The sequence below is a fragment of the Oncorhynchus kisutch genome, linkage group LG12 (genome assembly GCF_002021735.2).
Source record: "Oncorhynchus kisutch isolate 150728-3 linkage group LG12, Okis_V2, whole genome shotgun sequence".
Classification (NCBI taxonomy): domain Eukaryota; kingdom Metazoa; phylum Chordata; class Actinopteri; order Salmoniformes; family Salmonidae; genus Oncorhynchus; species Oncorhynchus kisutch.
Window position 1 is genome coordinate 43,382,302 of NC_034185.2, and position 8,400 is coordinate 43,390,701.

Below are 8,400 nucleotides of genomic sequence, written 5' to 3' on the forward strand. Positions count from 1 at the left end.
AGGGAAGGTTGTTGGTTGGAGGAGGCATAGCAAACACTTGACTCCAGTAACAAGTAATTTAATCTCAAATCAATTACCTTTTTGTGGACTCCATTTAGAACTGTTCTGTTATTGTTATATACTGTTATTTCTTTACACAGTCTGATACAATTTGTTTTGTATACAATTTGTTGGGTTGTGTGGTGTCAAAGTATAGGGGCAAACAAGTGCAGGAAACAACTCTATCCAGAGTCCACAAAGTGGTATATTTTGTAACTACATTATCTGAAGTATTTTGTTTAGCCAAAAAGTATATTTATATTTTCCTAAATGTAGAGCACAACCATTCAAATACATGTTTAAAAGGATGCAAGACAAAAAAAACTGAAGTATTATTATTTTGGATGGTCAACCATTGTAGTGAGTAGATTGTAGTAGATTGTAGATTGTAGTGAGTCTTTTAAGGTATTGTATGGGAAAGGAATACCGTAACATGCAGTGCACTGTTTAAACAAAGGCAAAAAGAGCCGCGCTGGTGTCTACAAACCTTGATACCTTCTACTTGGACTTTATTTAAAAACCTGCAGACATGCAAGGATGGTAACTGTTTTTAGAATATGACCATGTAAAATCAAGAATCACCATTCTGTTGCTTTCCAAATGTTAGTGATTTGACAAAGTGCAAAGCTTTTTTACTTGTCAAAATATGTGTTTTGAATCCTATGACAGCCTGTGTAGTAGGCTAACTAATACCCCTTTCACACTATTGTGCACTCCCAAAGCAATTTGTGCTGGCTTCTCACATTGTCCTTTTCAGCAAGGTTCCAGCAACTAGTGGATGTGTAACTGGGCCAACTGAGTTTGGCTTGGCTCAGTAGTGTGAGGAAAAAACTAATGTAGGACCTGTTTGAATGCTTTCACTTAAACAACGCAATCTTATTTCTCTCCCTTCCTCAAAGTAATCACAGATGTGAGATGTTTGATTGGTAAAAGCAGTGGTGTTTAAGCTTTACTTTTACTTAACCAATTACATGTCAGTGATGGCCTCAGGGTTAGGGCGGAAAGAATTATGCATTTTCTATTGAAACGGCCTTGAGCTAGCCAACCTAAAGCCTACATAATTGTAACTCCGTTCAAGTGAAGTTTAATCTATAAAAAGAGTTCTTGATCCATCTCTCTACCTGTAATGACAATACATTCAAGTTGCACAGTAATATTTATTTTCAGAGTTTATCCTGTTTTGTAGACAAATATTTTGAATGTGATTGAAGTATTTTATATCATTATTTTATGCAACAAAATATAAACTACTACAAAAAAATGCACTGTCTTTGCATGATTCTTTTTGAGGAATTGATTCAGTTGGTTAGATTGGGCATCAAACACAGAACATCGAACACATATTGGAACATCATAGCAAGTCTGTCAAAATCCTGACAAAATATGAGTTTCTTTGATCACCAACTTATAACTATGGCTCGCTTTAAAATATGTTGGCTGGAATTGAAGCCTATTGTCATTGTACAGTGAAGTTGATATGTTAAAGTGTTAAGCAGCTGTATATTAGGCCAAGGACAATGTGCTTTCTGCCCTAGTCTTGTCATCTGTCGTCCTACCAACTAAAACTACCTGTTGATCAGAGTTTATGCCACCAGGGGGCAGTGTGTTAAAACACAAACTTTACCGACCATCGAAGTACATAAGGAAGCTGCAGCTTTGACTGAAGTGACAACCACAACAATGTCACATCCATGTCATTGGAAAACCTTCATACACAGTGGATTGTGAATTTGTCTGAAAGCTGTCTGTATGGGATCAATTTGTGAAGTTATTATTTATTTTTAAATGTTTTATTTTTACATTCCAAAATATATGTAAGATTGATTTGCAAACATTTACTAGATTAGAATGCTGAACTTTGACTGACTATTTAAACAATGACAGATGAGCAGTGCTGTTTTTTGGAATTGGCAACTTCAACACAAACAATAACCACTAAAGAATAACATTTCATAGAATTCATAATGTCCATGTGTTAGAAATTAGGACGGACTGTCCATGCCCACCATCTTGATTGTAGATCAGAGGTACAGTGCCAAATTTGTACTCCTATCGGGCATGTTTCTCAAGTTATTCCTTCTCTACTGTATAATGGTTCAATTATTTTCTGATCATTGTTTGTACATTATGTACAGTACATGCAACATTCCACTGCCGTAATTGGTACAGAATAGAGTTGGTAGGCTATACTTCAGTGTCAGACTCCTCACATCGCAGCCTGGATCCATAGACTAGATGTAACAAGTGGTGTAAAAATAACTGAAAGTCTTTTTTTGGGGAGTACCAGTACTTTACTATTTATATTTTTTACAACTTTTACTTCACTACATTCCTAAAGAAAATGATGTAGTTTTACTCCATACATTTTCGCTGACACTCAAAAGTACTCGTTACATTTTGAATGCTTTGCAGGATAGGATTTCTTTTATTTTATTACACACACAATGAGAACATCACTGGTCATCCTAACTGCCTCTGATCTGGGGGACTCAAACACTTAATTTGTAAATGATGTCTGAGTGTTGGCGCATGACCCATGGCTATCCATAAAATAAAATAAAAACTAGACAATGGTGCAGCCTGGTTTGCTTTATAAAAGGAATTTGACTTTTACTGCTGATACTTAACTATATTTGAGTAATTACATTTACATTTGATACTTACGTATATTTAAAACCAAGTACTTTTAGACAACGTATAACAAGAAGTCTAGCAACCCCACAGGTGGGTGTATAACGGGAACATCTAGCTACCCAAAGGTTGCGTGTTCGAATACCATCATGGACAACTTTAGCTAATTAGAAACTTTGCAACTACTTTTTAGCTACTTTGCAACTACTTAGCATGTTAGCTAACCCTTCCCCTAACTCCTAACCTTAACTGTAACCCTAAGAACAACCAATTGGAATTGGTAACATACATTTGAATTTGAGCAAATTTGTAACATAGTGTATGTTATGCAAATTCGTAAAATGTATAAATTGCAATTCGTAACATTTCATACGATATGGATGATGGACATCCACAAATGAATACATACCATACAAAACGTAACCTATAAATGGAGTGTCTCGGATTTATGTACAGAATAATATGAAATGCTGAATCTCCTTCATGGTATTGTATGTGTTAGGCTAGTAGGTGGTTGTGTTGTACTTACCAGTACCCAGTGTTGACGGGGTCCGACATGCCAATCAACCTGCTATCTGCCAATCACGGGAATGCCTGGAATGTTCTGATGTCGGGCATCCTGGCGGTTGGCGGAGTGGCGTGGAGGGGGTTTGGGCAGGGGGATGGAGCATTGGAACTTAAGACCAGGTTTAGCATTTGTTCTCTCTCTTACGTCTGGGCTTCACAAGAGAAGGTCACGATTGGCTTGTGGGTTATCTTTCATTTATTTGGCGTGGGCTACGGCAAAACAGTAGCCTGTGTAAAGTTGGTTTAATAAACCGTCAATTCGTAAACTCAACCCTCTGGCTGGACAATTGTTCCTTTATGATCTAGTCAGGTCATTACAGTATGTTTCTAATTAAGATTGGATCAAAAAGAGAGGGTCCTTGCCGGCTGTGGGAGCACAGTCCTTTCAATTCGCACTGACAGTCCTCCAACACCGTCACCACTTTAGTTACCTGAGTGGTGTTCTTGCATTTCAACTCCAGAGACTTGGCAAATTTGACTGGTCAGCAGTGAACGCAAGAAGTGTGGTCGCTGTGTTCGCTGTTGGTATTGCACTCTGGACTACTACACTTCCCAAAGCAAATGTTGTTTTCCAGCACCAGTCTTGCAGTCGTCATGATGAACCCTCTAAAAATAAACAAATAATTAACTCATCCAAGTACAAATAAATTATAATACTTGTTGGGGTATTTGGCGATATTCTTACCTGTGACATTGGTAACGCGCGACACATCTGCTGGTTGAGTGTCTTAAGGGTATTATAGACAACAACTCAGATCTTCTTCGTAGCAAAAAGCTCTCCCAGAACGATTTGGCATTCTTTTGACGAGAGTCGTTGATCTGTCCTGGAATGGATGTCTGTTTCAAGATGGAAGCAACCGCAGTGAGTTGGCTAACCAAGGGCAAATGTCCATTACGCGTGGCATCATTACGCGTGCCATTATGCATCTATTCCATTTTCTTTTTCAGACTCCTACGCTCATTATTGGAGACTTCACCCTGTAGCAGTGGCCTAAACCACCCGCTCCTCCCTAGTTCTCCAAATGGTATTCCAAAGCACATCTGAAATGTAAACTGCTCAAAAAAATAAAGGGAACACTTAAACAACACAATGTAACTCCAAGTCAATCACATTTCTGTGAAATCAAAATGTCCACTTAGGAAGCAACACTGATTGACAATAAATGTCACATGTTGTTGTGCAAATGGAATAGACAACAGGTGGAAATGATAGGCAATTAGCAAGACACCCCCATTAAAGGAGTGGTTCTGCAGGTGGTGATCACAGACCACTTCTCAGTTCCTATGCTTCCTGGCTGATGTTTTGGTCACTTTTGAATGCTGGCGGTGCTTTCACTCTAGTGGTAGCATGAGACGGAGTCTACAACCCACAAAAGTGGCTCAGGTAGTGCAGCTCATCCAGGATGGCACATCAATGCGAGCTGTGGCAAGAAGGTTTGCTGTGTCTGTCAGCGTTGTGTCCAGAGCATGGAGGCGCTACCAGGAGACAGGCCAGTACATCAGGAGACGTGGAGGAGGCCATAGGAGGGCAACAACTCAGCAGCAGGACCGCTACCTCTGCCTTTGTGCAAGGAGGAGCAGGAAGAGCACTGCCAGAGCCCTGCAAAATTACCTCCAGCAGGCCACAAATGTGCATGTGTCTGCTCAAACGGTCAGAAACAGACTCCATGAGGGTGGTATGAGGGCCTGACATCCACAGGTGGGGGTTGTGCTTACAGCCCAACACCGTGCAGGACGTTTGGCATTTGCCAGAGAACACCAAGATTGGCAAATCCGCCACTGGCGCCCTGGGCTCTTCACAGATGAAAGCAGGTTCACACTGAGCACATGACAGACGTGACGGTGTCTGGAGACGCCGTGGAGAACATTCTGCTGCCTGCAACATCCTCCAGCATGACCGGTTTGGTGGTGGGTCAGTCATGGTGTGGGGTGGCATTTCTTTATGGGACCGCACAGCCCTCCATGTGCTCGCCAGAGGTAGCCTGACTGCCATTAGGTACCGAGATGAGATCCTCAGACCCCTTGTGAGACCATATGCGGTTGGCCCTGGGTTCCTCCTAATGCAAGACAATGCTAGACCTCATGTGGCTGGAGTGTGTCAGCAGTTCCTGCAATAGGAAGGCATTGATGCTATGGACTGGCCCGCCCGTTCCCCAGACCTGAATCCAATTGAGCACATCTGGGACATCATGTCTCGCTCCATCCATGTCTCGCTCCATTGCACCACAGACTGTCCAGGAGTTGGCGGATGCTTTAGTCCAGGTCTGGGAGGAGATCCCTCAGGAGACCATCCGCCACCTCATCAGGAGCATGCCCAGGCGTTGTATGGAGGTAATACAGGCACGTGGAGGCCACACACACTACTGAGCCTCATTTTGACTTGTTTTAAGGACATTACATCAAAGTTGGATCAGCCTGTAGTGTGGTTTTCCACATGAATTTTGAGTGTGACTCCAAATCCAGACCTCCATGGGTTGATACATTTGATTTCCATTGATAATTTTTGTGTGATTTTGTTAGCACATTCAACTATGTAAAGAAAAAAGTATTTAATAAGAATATTTCATTCATTCAGATCTAGGATGTGTTATTTTAGTGTTCCCTTTATTTTTTGAGCAGTGTATATCCACATACTTCTGTTTGCAGAATGCATATGGATATGATTGTTGAGAAAAATATTTGCATCTACAAGTTGCAACTGCTCACAAACTTTGGCATCCTGCAAGCAATGCTCCTGGATGAAAAAGCACAAGCCAAACGCGGAGGAAATGGATGTCAACGTTTTGTTTTATGACCGGGGAATTTTAAGTGCCCCCCCTAGACCGAACTTAACTTAACGGAGAACCTTGAAGTATTTAGTAGGCTACTACAAAGCACGTGCTAAATTTGTCAGCAAACTGCCTCCTCAAGTTCCTGTTGACATGTTGTCTTTTGATGTCTTCTCACTTCAGAAGTAAAATCGTATTGTTTGTCTGTGTATTAACGAAATAGGCATTACACATCGTTTAGGGATGCAATTACCAATGCCATATGCTTTACATGCAATAATGGTATTATAACGATCATTTTCCTGAATTAAAAAAATATTTTAATTTATGGTTTTAGATTCATAGATTCATTTGCTGACAAATACTCAATATGTTGCAAAAAAAGGTTATTATACAGGATTTTTTTTAAAGCTATTGAAATCATAACAAACTACAGATTCTTCACCTTTCAGTAAAGAAATATATTCTTAATTCATAATAATAATTCTTGATTGGAAGTATGTATTTTCCCCAAAAATAATGGTCCTTGTTATTATTCAGAATAATTATTAGTAGAACTATTATGCTAAGTTTTACTAACAAAATACAAGAAGCCTCATATTGAGAGATTGTTTCAGACCTTCATAGAGGGCTCTAATGATACACAACTGGCTATTGGACCATATGAGAGGGAAGATAATGGGTCAACTCACAGCTGTGAAAACTGTCCTTAGGACATTTGCACATTTGTTGCCTCCTGTGCCTGGACCATACTGCTACTTTCACTTCGAAGTTACACCTGTTAGCTATATATGTGTTCAAACAATTTTAGGTTTTTCATTTGTATATATCATCATGTGAGTCCCATTGCAAACAACTATATTTTCATAATAAAAACAAATGCAATGACAACAACAATCATAAAAAACAAATGTTACATTTAGTCTTTCAGATCTTGCCTGATAGAACATAAGAAATTAGAAAACAATATTTAGTAGAATACTGTGTGTCTAATCAGTAATGGGATGTTTGCTTTTGAATAATAGACAGGCTGGTTCAGTGGGCAAGAAAGGTGAAGCGATAAAGCCAGTAACATGCTGACCAGACCGGACACGTCGCGTGCGTGAGTGTCGCAAAATAAATTTAGAAATCCATGTTATTCAATTATTGCACCCACACTAAGGGCTAAAATAGAACTCATTCTTATTTCTGCCGCAGATCGCACTGCAAGTCCTGCCTCTCCCATCTCCTCATTGGTTTATAGAAGCAGATACCCACGTGCCATCTCCTCATTGGTTATACCCACATGGGTGATTGAAAGACGAACTGTTTTGCCGGTAGTCTGGTAATACAATGAAAGTTTAGATGCAATCATCATATAAGTTAAACGATGAAAAAGCCTGGAAGGAGAGATGACTAGAAACAATTCGGTTGGCCGTTTTATGTGTGGATTAATTGTCAGAGTAGAGGTCCTTGTGCATTTCAGGTAAAATAACAACTCAATGTTTATATCCCAGGACAAATTAGCTAGCAACAGCAAGTTAGCTAAATAGGACAAATTAACGTTAGCTAGCCAGTGCAAGCTAACTAGCTAAATTGCCATACATGTTTAATGCTTTTCGACCTGTCCCCAAATTAATGTCATTGGTTCAGAGTTGTTTTGATATTTAAACCTGCGTGTCGTTATCGCGTTTGGTGGGGGGGGGCAAAATAAATGTATGCACGATAGCGCACGCGCGCAGCCTGTTTGGGTTTCGTGTAAGTGACAAAATGAGACCAACAGCTGTTTATTTTACGTTTAATTTGCTCTGTGTAAAGTTCCTATCTGATTTGGTGACACTTTTAATCTGATTACTGTGTAGGCCAAGTATTCTTGTGAGTACAGTCTAACAAGTATTGTTATTAGTCATTTTTACGCTGTACTTACAGCAGTAACCTTAAACTGTAATTACAATGCTACATTTTACTAACAGGAATAATTACACAGTAATTATAGCACGGTGAGTGTATTTGAGCTGTGTGACTATAGATTGGGGTGTCAATTTGGTTAGATGGCCATGACAGTATGAGGACCGGAGTAGGACTTTAGTTTGGACATTTGGGATAAAGCCCTGGGACAGGCACGTGCACAGATAGAGGCCTAACTGTGTCTGAGCACCTCACCCTTTGCCCTCCCAATCACCAAGTGACCCATTGGGTGGTGGTATAGGTCGCCGTCAAGTTCGCCACCCCCCACCCCATCCATTGGTTTCGCCTTTTGGTCTGCCCTGGATCTCGCTCACGATTGGTTGCGCCTGTTTCCTGGTCTGTCCACTGAGATTGCAAGCTCCCGGTATCCGATCATGCATGTCTTGCGATGTGTGTGTTAGGCAGGACCAGAATACCTAACCCAAGACCTCACCTAGCTATAGGTGTG